Raw genomic sequence first — 7393 nt, forward strand, 5'->3', positions numbered from 1 at the left:
TTTACCTCCTTCCCCAGGACACCCAATGGTTTGACCTTGTTGCTGTCACTGTCATACTGGAGGAAAGGCTTTGTGTCCACGGAGCCCTGGACTTGACACCAGGGCTGGCCAGGTCTGGACTGAGATTTGACAGTGAGGTCGAGGCACAGAGAGTGGGCATCTGTGAGAGAAAACCACAGATGTGTCTGGGAGATTCCCCTCCAGGGCCTGGTTGCAGAGGGAGGGGTCTCTGTCCCAGACCCCCTCCCTCCACTGCATCCTCAGTCCTGCCTCACCTTTAACTGTTAGGTTTAATCTCTTTGATGCCACTGTGGATCCCCTGGGTCGAATACTGTTAGCAGGAAGATTTATCTGACATATTTTTACCATCATGTCCCAACCTCTGAGGCAGCAAAAACAGAAGACAATGTCTGCCTTCTAGTGACTTAAAATCCATCTGAGCAGACAGGTCTTTCAACAGGAATGGGAAAAAAAAGACCACAGAACACAGGCTACATTCAAGATGGGACCCTAGTCATCGGAAAGGTTTTTACTGCAGTAGGAGGTGGGCTTGGCAGGAGAGGGAAAGCTGCTACAGGAGCACAGGCACAGGCACCCTGTCTTGGGCGGGGTCCCGGAAGGCAGGGTGTCACCTCCTGGGCAGCCAGTCCAGCTAAACCACATTCTCACCATCCTAAGAGCTGGAAGACAGGCCCCCACCAGCATGGAGCTCCTTCCTTTCCCCTCCTCCCATGCTCCACCTGCCCTGCCAGAGCCCCAGATCCCAGGACACTCACTGCCCAGAGTCTTCCTGGGTTCTATGAGCAGCAGTATCAGCAAAAGATGGCCTGTGGTGTGAGCTAGAGACATTCTTTCCAGCACTTTTAGAAGATTAAGGGGCAAATCGTAGCCTGGAATGTGTCTATACCTCCGGCTCCGCCCACTGCCCAAAGTCTTCAGTCCTGAGGCTGAGGAAACCCTGTTGAAAAACAATGCAAAGAATAATTATACCAAGGAAATATCTGCAATATTCAAATGTAATTCCTCATTAAAATCAGCAACAACGGCCAAAAAACAGCTGTGACATTAAAAAGCAAAATGCACTTTAAATACCCCACCCTCAAAGACCCCTTAACTTTTGTGAACAAAATGCCCCAGGTTGTGTTGGCTTCTCCCCTCCTTCCCACAAGTCCCCCTCAACCCCAGCTCGCCTCCCAGCTGCCTCTGTTGCTTCCTTTTCCGTCTTCTTTTTAGTCATCCTGCATTTTTTTCCTACTTCTTTCTCCATCCTAACTTGTCGGACTTTGTCTTCAGTGATCAAGATTCACTCTTACCCAGTGCTCCCCAGTGTTAATCCGACAGGCCACAGGTGACTGTACGTGGTCTACAGCGGAAGGCCTGTGTACAAGGGTTGCGTTGGAGCCAAGACTCCAGAGAGGCCAGAAGGCAATGACTAAAGAACTGTAGCTAAATGTAGCTAAATGACTTGCTATAACTTGGCATGCTGCCAACTGGACAGCCAGCCTGCATGTTACTTTAAGAGCGTTCTTTTTATTCTCTGCTTCCACAATAAACATAGCGGAATCATCAGTTGTATTTAATCCGATAAGGTGGAAAAGGGGTGAAATGTTCCAAGTTCCCTCCTTGAAGAAAAGAAAGCTGAAGAATGTGTTTTTTGCAATAGCAAGATACTGACTTAGTATTCGTATTAGGAGATAAAATGACTAAAAGAGACATTCAGGCATAATATTTTGTTTTGTTGAAAATACTCTGAAGTTGTTTCTCTGAACATAGAAAGAATCCCTGAGTCGTGTAATAGCAGATGGTTTTTTTCTCGCATTATCATCATTTGCAACAATGACATTGCCATACAGAGGAGAGTCTGATTTTTCACAAACTAGAGGAAGACAGAAAGTGTCCTATTTGTGGAGATTTCTTGTTCAAGTAGCTGAACATTTCATTGCAGGGATTCCATCACTTAGCACCAAGAGTTCAAATAGGTTGGAAAAAAAAAAAGAGACTGAGGAGGCTGTTCACCAGACGTGACACGACACACGAGACAATGCAGCTACTGGGTCATCGTAACCGGAAGTCAGGCTCGAACTCGTGGCTCTAAAGTAAACAGAAGGAAAACAAAGGTGGCCAAGAAAACATTGAGTGAAAGCAGCACAGCACCTGTCAGGGGCATTCTAAGAACACAGTCTCAGGCAAGAAAGAAAGAGGCCTTGGTCCAGGAGGCTGAGGAACTCCTATCACTTTCCTGGGGCTGTCCCTCCCCAGCACCCCTCCAGCCCCGCCCTCACTGAGGGGCTCCTATGTCCTCCACGCCCACCCCCACCCCAGGCCCAGCAGCTTCTTGACACCTCCTCCTTCCTTCCTGCATCACAGAGTCACCCAGGCCCTGACACCCCCTGCTTAGGCTCAGGACTGGAGCCAGTAAGAAATCAGTCTGCTCCCTTTACTCAGGTCTGGATCCTCCCTGAGGGGGCCTAAAGGACCAGGGAGCAGGTCCCCGGAGGAGGGGCCTTGCCTCCTGACAGCCTTGGGGGGCTGTAGGCAAACCTCCTTCCTTTGCTCCCCTCCAGCCTCTGAGTCAGCAGCACAAACAGCTCTCAGGACGAGGGTCCCTGCCCCCATCTCTTCCTGGTACAGCCCAGCTGGGCGCCTCCACCCCAGCTCAGGCCCACCATCCTGTCACCTCTACTCAAGGCAGGACTGCTCAGTGATGGAGGCCCTGGGTCCCCAGGAGGCCACAGGCTGAGGCAGAACTGCTGCTGCTCCAGGAGCACAGGCCTGGCCTCACCCCTTCCCACGGTCTCTCCTGTGGGGCTCCCTTGCCTGCTTGACCCAAGCCACTTCCTGTGAGAACAGGCCTTTGGAGCTGGATCTGCAAAGCCCTTCCCCTTCCTCCTGAGATGAGAGCCCAGCTCCTTTCACCTTGGGTCCCCTCCCCGCTGACACATCATGTGGAGCCCCCATGCTGCTCTCAGCCCCCATGAGTCCTGCCCTCGCCCTGAGTGCCGGCTGTTCTCACACCACCTACCCTGGGCCCTGCCAGCCAGCAGGCTGTGCTCAGTCAGGAGGATGTGGTTAAAACCTTTTAGCATCAGCAGAGTCTCAGCCTACTGAAGGCCCCCCTTTCTCATTGTCACCTGACAGTGGGGAGCTTTCAGAACTCAGGGCTGAGCTTGTCTGAGTTCTGCTCTCAGGTGATATGGGGTCTTATCTACCTGCTCATTTCCAGGATGAGGAGGTTCAGTGAGGGGCAGGGGTTGGCTGGGATTCACCTTCCGCATCCTCACACCAGCCCGCATGCCCCAGGCTTCCCTCTGAATTCTGCCCTCAGTACCTGTTCTTGTAAAGGATCCAGGCTACGATGCCCATTATGACGAAACCGGCGAGAACTCCAATGATGATCCCGGTTTTGAGATCGATGGCTGTGGCCATGGGCTGCACTGTAGTGGGGACTGTGGTCGGTGATGCTGCAAGGACAGTAAGAGTGAAGCCCTTGTCCAGACTCCAAACTCAGCAGATGCCTCCTCACCCCCCTGATCCAAGTACCCCTACTGTGCAGACAGCTTGCACCCATCACATTGAGGCCCCAGTGATAGGTCCTCAGGCTAGATGGGGGCAGGGAGCAGCCTAGTCCTCACGGGGCTCTGACACCTAATGGGGGAGCAAGGTTTCCAACACAGCCACTCAGTCCTGCTGTGACACAGAGATGGTGACATGAGGATGGAGTCCTCGGGAGCTGACAGCAGAGGTGGTATTGACAGATTTCCAGGGGTGCAAGGTGATATTTAAAAGAAGATTCTGGAAAGAGGGTACAGTGAGAAATAAATCCCTGAAATCAAAAAGATGTCTACAGGATTGGGATCAGCAAAAATCCATGTTCAGTCGCCCAAAGGCCTGTGCTGTGAGGAGAGATGTCAGCAGGTGGAAGAGGAAGGAGGATGCCAGAGCACCCCCGGGTCATTGTTCTCCCAGGACAACTCACTTTTTAAATTTTTTTTTTACATTTTTTAATTTTATTTTTATTCACACCAGAAACATTGTTAATTGGGGTATAGCCATTAACAATGTTAAGATAGTTTCAGGTGGACAGTGACGGGATTCAGCCATAGATATACATGTACCCCTTCTCCCCTAAACCCCTCTCCCATCCAGGCTGGCCCATAACATGGAGGAGAGTTCCATGTGCTATACACGGGGAGCTTGCTGGTTATCCATTTGACACAGAGCGGTGTGTACATGACCTTCCCAAAGTCCCTACCTGTCCCTTCCCCCAGGGAACCATAAGCTTGTTTCTAACTCTGTGAGTCTCTTTCTGTTTTGCAAGTGCCTTTGTACTGTTTCTTTCTAGATTCCATATATAAGGCGTGTCCTGTGATATTTCTCCTTCTCTTTCTGACTTACATGACTCAGTATGACACTCTTTGGTCCATCCATGTTTCAGGAACAGCTCACTTTCGATGGATCACTTTGCCAAAACACACACACACACACACAGACACACACATGTACACACAGAGGGGGGGTCCATATCACATTGAGTGGACTACCACTTCTTTATACTTGTCTCACCTGCGCTCTTCAACATGTCCTCCCAGGGCACCATGAAATCCTTAAGCCAGGCCCGACAGTCTCCCATGGAGACCTTCTTGAAGAAGTCGGTCACAGCTCTGTCATTCTCCCACTTCTCCTTCATGTGTCTCCCTCCAGAATGAACCACGGTCCAGTGCCCATTCTCTGAATCAAAGAGGAGGCACATTTGTCCATTGAAGCCGAACTGCCAGGATCCACTGCTGTGTCCATCCTCTTCACACCATCACGTCATCCTGGCCTGCAGCATCAGAGGGCCTGACCCCACCGAGGAAAAGAAAGAGCTCAGGCTCTGGACTTGACAAATTCTTTGCCTCCACCTCCCCTGGTCTCAGCTAATCTGGCCCTGTTCTCTCCTCCAAGGCTCCCTCCTTCCTCTGGATTACTAGGAATGGACCAATATCCAATTGAATTTTTTACCCATAAACAATGGATGCAGCTAAGCCCCCAGTGTGCTTCTTCAGTATTTGGACTTCCTAACTCACCCTTTGGAGAAGGCAATGGCACCCCACTCCAGTACTCTTGCCTGGAAAATCCCATGGACGGAGGAGCCTGGTAGGCTACAGTCCACGGAGTCGCTAAGAATCGGACACGACTGAGCGACTTCACTTTCACTTTTCCCTTTCGTGCACTGGAGAAGGAAATGGCAACCCACTCCATTATTTTTGCCTGGAGAATCCCAGGGACGGCGGAGCCTGGTAGGCTGCCGTCTATGGGGTCGCACAGAGTCGGACACGACTGAAGCGACTTAGCAGCAGCAGCAGCAGCAGCAGCAACTCACCCTTAGACTCGATGGACATGAGTTTGCCCTGATGGACATGAGTTTGAGCAACCTTTGGGAGTTGGTGAAAGATAGGGAAGCCTGTCATGTTGCAGTCCACGGGGTTGCAAAGAGTGGGACACGGCTGAGTGACTGAATTGAACTGAATTGAACTTTCCCCTAGCCGTGTGTTTCTCTGGTATAACGGCAGGAAATTGCCCCTTAAGGAAGTACCCGATGTCTCTGAGTGTTTCTGAATGTGTTTCCCAAGTGTTCGTAGGTTTCACCTCCTCTCCCAAGGATTTGTGGATTGGATCATGGCACCACCACAGTCATAGGAGAGAAAAACATTCCCATCTACCTGGCCTTGAACCACACACCATGGCTCTCCAGGACTGGGCTGAGGATCGACGGTGAAGTTGTAGCAAAGAGAGTGAGTGTCTGTGAAGGAAAAAGCAGGGGAGGGGAGGGTTGGGAGAACAAGACCCATTACCTCCTCCCCCAACTTAAGTGAGAGCAGAGTAAAGCTGCAGGGCTGGGTTGGCAGAGCAGGAAGGCCTCCCTTCCCCCCAATACCAGCTACAGGCTGAGCAAGCGGAGAAACCGCATAACATTATCTCTACTCTGCTCCTAAGGCCAACACAGAACCCAAAGCTGCAGAAAGGAGAATTCACAATTAGGGGTCACAGGATTTAACAAGGCTGAGGAGATGCTGCTGATCTACCGCTTTGATGGGTCTTGAAATCCTGAAGGCCTGGCCCACATGGCATGAAAGAGAAAATCCACAACTTCCGAGGCAGGTGGTAGAGGAGGGGATCAAAGGCTCAGAGAAGTGAATCTGCCAGGGTGGACATGCTATGAAAGGGCAGGAAAGTGTGCAGTCCACCAGGTTCTATGGAGCCCAAGAGGAAAGAATGGATGAGAAGCATCTCCAATAGCTCATGGATGACTTTTGCTGAAGGTCAGCGATAGTGGTACGAGATGGTATTCCTGTGGGCTTCCAGCAGGCATAAAGATGGAGAAGTTGGAAAGAGATGATGCCAGGTGGAGTGCTCTATTTCAGAAACAAAGTTGATGCAGTGGTCAAAGTGACTAGAGAGTCCCACTGCAGCCAGGCCTGACTGCAGAGAGTTCCATGCTGGCTCATAGCACAGGGTGATCCTAGAGGCAAACAGATGAGCAGTGAGCCCTGTTAAAAACTACATGATTGAAAGGAAAAATTAAAAAAACAAAAAAAAAACAAGACAAACACAAGGCAAGATGATGAGGAAGCTGAATGCAGACATCCTAACAAAATGTCCAGATCCTTTGCACAGTATCCAGCACTGAGTCAGGTCTTATATTCAGAATCCATTACTAGAGACAGAGATGCCAGGCATCAGCAAGGAGGGGCCTCTTATCACCACAGCAGGTGCAGAAGTCCTTCTGGCCTTTGGAAGCCACACGGCCATTGACTGGGGTAAGTGTACACTTGGCAGAGAAGCCACCGCCACATTCATAAGGACCTAGAGTGGTACTGACATCATGTCCAGCAATCTGAAACATCATCGTGGCCTGCCTGTTATTACTGTGGTGCTGAGATCTGTGGTAAGGAACACACATCTGTCCCACGTCCTGCCCACAGCAGTGTCACCCATTCACTGATCCTCATAGTGCTCCTTTCACATCCATTGCATTTGCGATATGAAAGAAAAATCTTGATAGTAAATTACCGTGGGGTGAGGGCTACCATAGAAGCCATTTCCAAGTTCACACTTCTCACACTGACCTTCATCCCCTAGTAGTATGTGTAAACAATATCATATCCTGGAGAAAATGACAGAGTACCAACCTACAACCTCTCCAGGGCTGCAGGAGTGTCGTCCCTATCCTATCTCCATTTATTTCCCAGCGTGGCCCATAGATTTCTATAATTGTGCATATGACATATTTCAGGTTCTACAGAGCACAGTTTTTGTTACAACTGGTGTCCTAGCACAAAAGCAGTCACAGATGATTGGTGAATGATAACCTGCTTCTTGGGCAGATCACCCAGAAGAACCTGTGACGTCA

At 50.3% G+C, this 7393-nt stretch overlaps 1 pseudogene; it reads right to left on the bottom strand.

The window, feature by feature from the left end:
• Positions 1-2182: 2182 nt before the first annotated feature.
• LOC145521936 (UL16-binding protein 1-like) lies at positions 2183-6889 on the bottom strand (annotated as a pseudogene).
• Positions 6890-7393: the final 504 nt, after the last annotated feature.

The sequence above is a fragment of the Giraffa tippelskirchi genome, chromosome 9 (assembly GCF_054371585.1).
Source record: "Giraffa tippelskirchi isolate mGirTip1 chromosome 9, T2T-mGirTip1v1.2.pri, whole genome shotgun sequence".
Taxonomy (NCBI): domain Eukaryota; kingdom Metazoa; phylum Chordata; class Mammalia; order Artiodactyla; family Giraffidae; genus Giraffa; species Giraffa tippelskirchi.